The 9,284-nt window shown below is 44.8% G+C and overlaps 1 pseudogene; it reads right to left on the reverse strand.

The window, feature by feature from the left end:
- The window catches only part of LOC141060256 (uncharacterized), a 57,172-nt pseudogene extending 48,103 nt beyond the window's left edge, over positions 1-9,069 (reverse strand).
- Between the last annotated feature and the right edge of the window lie 215 nt (positions 9,070-9,284).

The following is a 9,284-nucleotide window of genomic DNA, read 5'->3' on the forward strand; positions in this document are numbered from 1 at the left end:
TAAGAAAATGGCAAATGTGTAATTTTCACTCTCCAACATCCACTGCGTGTTAATTTACGGAAAGTTGCTGTGGAGTCAAAATATTCACTCCTCCTACACATGTGGTCAAAATTGCTGGTACCCCTCATTTACTGACAGAAAAACACACAATGGTCACAGAAATAACTTGAATCTGACAAAAGTAATAATAAATCAAAAATCTATGAAAATGAACAAATGAAAGTCAGACATTGCTTTCCAACCATGATTCCACAGAATTTCAAAAAAAAAATAAAACTAATGAAATAGGCCTGGACAGAAACTATGGTACCCTTAACGTACCCGCTTCATGACCTCCAACGGTAGATAGACATCGGCGCTAGCAGGGCTTTGTGCAATGCCAATGTTTGTCTACGGTCAGCGGTTTTATGCTCATCGGGACCCCCACATACCATATAACGAGGGGATTCCACCACACAACGCTTGCTGTGACCCCGTGCGCATCGAGACCTGATTGGTTCAGGTCCTGATGACGTCAGCCTCACACTAGCCAATGAGACAAATCACTAGGAGAGTTTGTTGTAGCAGCGAACTTTCCCGGGCGATCTGCCTCATAAAAACACTGTTTCTCCTCAGATCTCCTGTCAGTGAGAGATTAGAGGAGAAACAGTGTTACAAGAGCTGCTGCCAACAGCTGTGTCAGTCAGCGATTGTGCTATAAAGTAAAAAAACAGATAAGGCAGGTTAGGGTTAGTGCTATAGTTAGGGTTAGTGTTGGGGCTAAAGTCAGGGTTAATTTTAAGGTTTATCCTAAAGTTAGAGGTAGGCTAAAGAATTAGGCTTTTCTCAATTGTCTCCCCAATAATTTGGTCACGTCATAGTTTTCTATTTATGGAAAAAATAAAAATGAATGAAATGGCCGGTCAGTATTATAGTGCAGAGGAGGCTTATACACTTTTATGTTCTGACAGCGAAGCAAGTGCAGTGTCAGATGGCGATGTGGATTTCGAGGGCTTTAGTAGCAGCGACAGTGATAGCTCAGAAATGAGCAGTGATTCTGGTCCATCCTCACACACAAGGACCAGTACAACAAGAAGGACAAATAGCGCTTCTGGAGAAATGTCTCCAACTCAGGGAACAATGCCCAGTACTAGCGCTGTCCCTAGTGCTCGAGAATTGGCGCACACCGATGTCCAAGGGGCTTTGCCTCTTGATGTAGCATTTCCCAGATGGGAGGCTTCGGATTCGGCTACTCCATTCATCCCTAATTTTAATGCCATTCCTGGTATAAATGTGGAGGTGGAAAATTTTGGAACAATTATTTTTTTAATTTCTTTCTGACAGATAGCTTGCTAGAGCATATTGTCCTACAAATTTATATGTGTCCCAATTCATCAGCCAGAATCCACGATCCTATTATGCTAGGTCAAATTTATGGACAAACTAATGTCCTAGAAATTAAAACATTTTTAGGACTTACATTCGCTATGGGGCTTTTTAAAAAACGAGCATTCGGTCCTATTGGTCCAACCGCCCTGTTCAAGCCACCCCTATGTTTTCTGCCATTCTTCCTAGGACCCGTTATGAAATGCTCATGAGATTTTGGCATTTTAACGACAATAGTCAATGCCTGCCCAGAAATGCCCCAGAACATGACTTACTATTCAAAATCAGACCCATCATCGAAGACTTGACAGAAAAGTTCTTAAAGCTCTACACCCCAACAGAAAACATTTCCATTGATGAGTCCCTTGTAAAATTCAAAGGAAGTCTGCACCTCAAGCAATTTATTCCTTCTAAGAGGGCAAGGTTCGGAATAAAGCTCTATAAAATGTGCGAGAGATAAACCGGATACACATCAGCATTTCACATTTAAGAGGGGAAAGATAGCCAACTACACCCACCAGGATGCCCTACTTATCTGGGGACATCTGGAAAAAAGGTTTGGGAGCTGATAACTCAATTTTTACAAAAAGGCTCCAATCTGTATGTTGACAACTACTACACCAGCATACCTCTAGTTGAACATAACATAGGGGCTTGTGGGACCATTCGCAAAAACCATCAGGGGTTTCCACAATCATTGGTCAGCAAAAAGTTCCGAAAGGGGCAGTCAGGGGCTTTACACAATGGAGAGCTGCTTGCCCTTAATATTAAGGATAAATAAAATATTTTTATCCTGAGCTCGATCCACACAGATGCCACAAGGGCCACTGCAGACCAACAGGGATCCACTACTCCAAAACCTGTTTTTATTCATTGACTACAACAAATATATGGGGGTGTGGACCTTGCAGATCAGGTTCTACAACCATACCAGGTATCAAGAAAATCATAGATCTGGTATAAAAAGTTAGTCATGTATTTGTTTCAGGTGGCCACATATAATTCTTTTACGTTATACAAAAAAGCCGGAAATGCAGATACTTTCCTTGATTATCAGGAAAAGGTCACTGAAAATCTTGTTTTTGAAAATTTTGTCCCCGCCAATCCTTTAGAATGTGAAGATGTGAGAAGACTCACTGAGCGACATTTTATTGCACTCATCCCAGCAACTGAAACAAGAAAGAACCCCCAGAGACGATGTCGTGTATGTTCCAAGAGAGGAATGAGGCATGATCCCCGCTATTATTACCCACAATGCCCATCACTGCCAGCCTTATGCCTCCATGACGGCTTTACAATCTTCCACACAGAACCACGTTTTTGAACTGTTTTGACATTCAAGCATTTGGTTTATTTAGTGACAGACACATTTGAGTAGAGCTGACTTAACAATTTCCGGGGGTAGGTGGGGGGAGGTCTCCAGAGACACAAGCTGGGCACAATATATTGGGCACTACAATGACATTTTTGCTGTGAAACTTCTACTATGAGTTTCTGGAAATCATCCATGTAGTGAAAATGGTCACTATATACACAGATGAATTCCCAGAGGGGTGTCATTTCCAACATGGGGTCACTTCAGGGGGGATTCTGTTGTTCTGGCACTTAGCGGCTCTCCAAAGTGCATTAACAGCAGAATCCCCCCTGAAGTGACCCCATTTTGGAAATGACACCCTTCTGGGAATTGGAAACGACCCCCCTCTGTGAATTCATCTCTGGGTGTAGTGACCATTTACCTATCTATATATTTTCCAATGTAAAATATGGGGTTAAAACAACATTTTAGTGGTAAAAATGTAATTATTTTTCTTCACCGCCCAATGGTATAATTTCCTATGGAACAGCTGTGGTGTCAGTATGCTCACTGCACCACTAGAAGAATTCATTCAGGGAAGTATTTGGTAAAATGCAGTCACTTTTGGGGGCTTATGCTTATCTGGCATCTCAGGGGCTCTGACAATGTGACATGTCACCCACAAACAATTCCAGCAAAATCTGCTCTCCAATATGGCACTCCTTCCCTTCTGAGCTCTGCCATGCGCCCAAACAGTGGTTTACCCCCACATATGGGGTGTCAGAATACTCAGGGCAAATTGCACAACAACTTTTGCGGTCCAATTTCTCCTGTTACCCTTTGGATAAAAAATGGAGGGCGAAAAGATCTTTTTTTTTTTTTTTTAAAAATGATTTTTTATTTTCACGTTTCTACGTAATTAACTTCTGTGATGCACTTGGGGGTTCAAAGAGCCCACCACACATCTAGATAAGCTCCTTGGGGGTCTAGTTTAAAAAATGGAGTCACGTGTTGGGGGTTTTCACTGTTTAAACACGTCTGGGGCTCTGACAATTTGACATGTCACCTACAAACAATTCCAGCAAAATCTGCTCTCCAATATGGCGCTTCTTCCCTTCCAAGCATTGCCATGCGCCCAAACAGTAGTATTCTCCCACAAGTGGGGTATAGGCGATCTCAGGAGAAATTACACAACAAATTGTATGGAGCAATTTCTCCTGTTACCCTTATCAAAATGCAAAATATGGGGCAAAAAATGAATTATTTGTGAAAAATGTTATTTTTTTTATTTCGACGACTCTAAGTTATAAACTTCTGTGAAGCACCTGTGGATTCAAGGTGCTCAATACACATCTGGATAAGTTCCCTAAAGCTGTCTAGTCTCCAAAATGGTGTCACTTATTGGGGGTTTCCACTGTTTAGACAGATCAGGGGCTCTCCAAACGCGACATGGCAACCGCTAATTATTACAGCATATTTTACATTCAAAAAATCAAATGGCGTGCCTTCCCTTCCGAGCCCTGCCGTGTGCCCAAACAGTAGATTTCCCCGAAATATGGGGTATAGGCATGCTCAGGAGAAATTGCAAAACAAAATGTATAGTCCATTTTCTCCTATTACCCTTACGAAAGTAAAAAAAAATTAGGTCTAAAGGAAAATTTTTGTGATGGTGGGATCTGACACTGATGTTCCTTGAGCTTGAAGTTCACCTTTTGTTTAGAAGTTTTTCTGGGCTCTTTTGTTACCATTCATATTATTCATCTCTTTGATGTGCCATGAATTTTCCTCCTGCGGCCACGTCCAGGGAGGTTTGCTACAGTCCCATGGAGCTTAAATTTCTGAATAATATGTGCAGCTGTAGTCACAGGAACATGAAGCTGCTTGGAGATGGTCTTATAACTTTTACCTGTAACATGTTTGTCTATAATTTTCTTTCTAATCTCCTGAGACAACTCTTTCCTTCACTTCCTCTGGTCCATGTTGAGTGTGATACACACCATGTCACCACACAGCACAGTGAGTATCTGTAGCCTCTTTACAGGTCACTCACTGATTCCAGGATTGTAGACACCTGTGATGATAATTAGTGGACACACCGGGATTTATCATGTCCCTTTTGTCACATTATTTTCAGGGGTTCCATCGTTTCTGTCCTGGCCTATTTCATGAGTTTCATTTTTTTTTAAATTCTGTGGAAGCATGGTGGAAAAGCAATGTCTGACTTTCATTTGTTCATTTTCATAGATTTTTTATTCATTATTACTTTTGTCAGATTCAAGTTATTTCTGTGACCATTGTGGGTTTTTCTGTCATTAAACGAGGGGTACCAACAATTTTGACCACGTGTGTATAGATTATAACCATCAGTGAATTAGTTTATAACATGGAATCACTTTATGGGGATTTCTACTATTCTGTTTTTCTGTCATTTAGTTATATTAGGGCTTCTGCATATGGTGTGTCCAATCTCATCTGGGATCTGTTCCTGCTGTCCAGCTGGAGTAATCTGCTCCCTACTTCAGCCAATTGGAAAGTACCACACCCTACTAAAGCGCAAAGCACATGGCCGGAATCTGCCAGATACAGCGCTGTTCCCCTCTGGTTCAGTCCTCTGTGCTCAGCTTGCGGCTTGTGTATTTGTTTCCTGCTGTGACCGTGGCCCGTTTAGGGTGGTTTCACATTAGCGCTTTTTAAGCGCACGCACGGCCGGGGGTAGCTCCGCCCCCGAGCCGGCTCTCTGCCCGGCGTGCCCGCCCCTTGCTTGTAGCGCCGCCTCCTAGCGCACAGCGGCGCCTGCGATCGGCGCACCCTATCTTTAGCATAGGGTGAGCAGATCGTGCGCAGGCCGTGCGCTAGTTGCGCTTTGACATGCGCTGCGCACTTTTGACGGTGCGCCGTGCGCGCCAAAATCAAACTTTTCGGATTTTGGCGCGCACGGCGCACCGTCAAAAGTGCGCAGCGCAGGTCAAAGCGCAACTAGCGCACGGCCTGCGCACGATCTGCGCACCCTATGCTAAAGATAGGGTGCGCCGATCGCAGGCGCCGCTGTGCGCTAGGAGGCGGCGCTACAAGCAAGGGGCGGGCACGCCGGGCAGAGAGCCGGCTCGGGGGCGGAGGTACCCCCGGCCTTGCGTGCGCTTAAAAAGCGCTAATGTGAAACCACCCTTACTGACTACTCTTGTGTCTTCTGATTCTGTATTCTGTCCTTCTGGTTCTGACCCAGCTACCTGACTATTCTTCTTGGCATCTAACACCACAGAATAGCAGGTAACACCATGGTCCCAGTGTAAGGTCAGATTCCATGTGAGGGTGTTAAAGGGCGATGAGCAAGGCAATCCTTGGGATATGGAAAGCAGAGAAGATAGTGACAACCAGCAAAGTAAGAGATAGAGGTTACTGGACAGGCACCGCTGGTGACATTTTGCTGGATGTAATTTTTTTTCTAAGCCTCACAATAGCCACAATATTATAGGCATTATCACGAATAATATCAATGCTATTATATGCATTATGTAATAATGGGGGGCAGGTCAGTGAGGGATCAGCGACCTGTCATAAGCCAATACAGAGGAATATGTAATCAGCACACCTCATAAAGCTCCGCCCACAGCCCCGCCCACAGCCCCACCCCAGATCACGAGAATCTCATTAATTGAAAACTACAAATACAGATTACACAACAGTAAACCAGAGTTGCCCTCATTTATGGTGGACCATTGGAGCTACTATGGATCCGGAGCAGAAGATTAGAGAAAATAATATTGCTCCCCATTTCAGGAGAGATTTTGCAGTAATCTGAATTCCTTAGGATCAAAAACAATGTAATTTATGACGTGGAGTGACTCCATGACACCAGGACTGGAGCCAACACATCTCCTGCAGGCGGGAATAAATGTATATTACAGCCACCAGCCACGCACAGCTTAGAGCGGAGAGTTGTGAAATACTCACCAGGATTGGAGTACTGCGAGTACCAAATCCTAACGAGTATACTCGCTCATCCCTAGGAACCATGAGACATTCAGCAGCACAGAAGGGAGAGAACGGAGATTCATCCGATAAGATCTCAGGGATCTAGGAAGCCAACAGCATCATTACCCTCCGCTTTCTCTTACAGGCCCATCATAATTTTTTTTTCAAGTGATTTTCTATCTTGTCAGCACATTCTACGTACGCTGTCATTTGGCTTTATAGTTACAGATCTGGGCAGGTAACGGTCAGCATTTTGAGGTGGATGGATCCTCCAGGTTCTAAGTTCTATAGAAAAGGGCTTTCAATGCCCAAAGAAATTTGAACAGTTTTGGGTGGAGGAGAATGTTGTGGTCTAGAGGCAAAATGGTGATCATGGTAATACGGCCGGACTACACCACCGATAAAGCAGCCACAGCCGGTGACTGAGAGGAATCTGTGACTTCTCTGCATTCAGTGGTTACTACTCACCTGGGTAGTCATATGTGGGAATCTCCTCTTTACACCACTCATCACCCCTCACATATGTCTCTGTAGTATTAATATGGGTCAGATCTTCACCCTGAAACAAATATTGTAAAAGTCACAGACAGATGGAGAAGTCCCATCTATGATCAGCTCTAATCCTGCCATCTCCACCGTTCTCATTACACAAGTATAAAACACATAATACTGGTGGATAAAACAAGACTGAGCACAAGACCTTCACAGCCGTCTACACATCATAGGGGAGATCTCCTGACACCTTCTCTCCATCTACCTGATGATCGTGAGGAGCACTGGGATCTTCTTGGTTACAGTCCTGTGGAAGAAGAGGACGGGGACATCTCTCTGGTGCTGTCCTCTTACTGGATAGATCTGGAGGAAACACATACAGGGAGTGAATTCATTCTCTACATACAGATAATTATAGGCCGTGTGTATTTAGTCCTGTCTATTACCTGGTGATGTGAGGGGCTGGGGAACCTCCATTATGACGTTCTTGTACAGATCTCTGTGTCTTTCTAAATACTCCCACTCCTCCATGGAGAAATAGACAGCGACATCCTGACACCTTATAGGAACCTGACACATACAATGATACCGTCATCCCCCCGATCCCTTCATAGTGTTACTGTATAATGTCCCAGCATTCCCAGCAGTGTCACCTCTCCAGTCAGCAGCTCCATCATCTTGTAGATGAGTTCTAGGATCTTCTGCTCATTGATGTCCTCATGGATCAGGGGGTGAGGTGGAGGCCCCGTGATTGGGCTCAGGGGTCTTCCCCATCCCTCAGACACAGGGTCCTGACAGCGATCACTAGAGGTCTTCTTCACCACTGTGTAATCCTGGTTATGGAGAGACACATTAATAAATCTCACTACAGACATTTCCAGAGTCCTCACCTCTCCAGTTCTGTCCATCTGTTATTCCCATAGATAAGAATGATGTAATGTGACGTCATCAGAATCTCTCACCTCTCCAGTGAGACGGAAGAGGATCTCTAGGGTGAGGTGTAACATCCTCTCCGCCATCTTGTCTCTGTCCATATCCATCCTTGATGGGTAAATCAGGAAAATTCTCTTCTGTAGAAGATCTTCACTGAGAGGATCCGATATTGTAGAGACCTGAATGAGAAGAAGATGATCCGATGTAACATCATAAGAATCCTGTGTAATAATACAATTACTGGAGATAATAGGGGAAACATATGAGGAGATTTATTATCTTACAGGGTTTAGTTTTCTACCCTGACATCTACTAATAAAACCTATATATTTAGGCCACAGACAACAAGCAGTTTCCTCCTCGGAGTCGGCAGCTGAACACGTTCCTCATAGACTCATCTTCCATAACGCTAATTCTCGTCTCATTACCGACACTGGAATCGGCATTAGCAATACTGCAGGAGATATTCATTACACGCGACATGAGAAATAACTCCTTCATGATGAGGACGACATCTTCATCTTCTACTGCGGCTCTAGAGACAGATTTGGCCAGAGTCGGTCACTGCCTCCATCCCCACCGGCCGTCTATATGAAGGTTTCCCGTCTTCCCCGCACTGGAATCTTCTATCCCGTTAGATCTCAGCTCTGAGTCACACACAGAAGTTTGAGGCTTTTCTGGAAGAACAGGACAGGAGAGATCTGAGGCCGATGTCTCCATGTACAGGGTTTCCCCTCGGGATAAGAGGCTTTTCTATCCCTTTCCCCCAATTAGAGGGGACACCTGTGGATATCGGGGTCTTTACCGGCTGCAGTCCTGGGGGGATTTACTCGGTAACGTGGACGTTGGACAAACGTCACCATCAATTCCCATCACAGTGAAGGAACATCGCTCCTCTATTCAGCTCTATGGATCCAGGATGAAATCCACTGCGGCCCCTGCAAGAAAAGAGCGAAGTCTGGTGAGACCCCCGAGGCCGGAGATTTCTACAGCTGCTCTGTGCGCACAGGACCTGTGATGAGGTCACAGGAGGGGAGGAGTCAGGGGGTCACATGATCAGGGGCCTCAGTGTGTGCAGGACTCTGCTGTGCTGGTTGTCATGGTGCTGGATGAGGGGAAGTTTCTGTGTGGGGTCAGGAGGGGTTTACAGGGTGGATGTAGCAGAGCCGTGTGTACGAGGTGTACGGAGCGGAGCCGTGTGTGTACGAGGTGTACGGAGCTGAGCCGT

The sequence above is a fragment of the Dendrobates tinctorius genome, unplaced genomic scaffold, assembly GCF_039654945.1.
Source record: "Dendrobates tinctorius isolate UK_male_01 unplaced genomic scaffold, ASM3965494v1 ptg000233l, whole genome shotgun sequence".
Taxonomy (NCBI): Eukaryota; Metazoa; Chordata; class Amphibia; order Anura; family Dendrobatidae; genus Dendrobates; species Dendrobates tinctorius.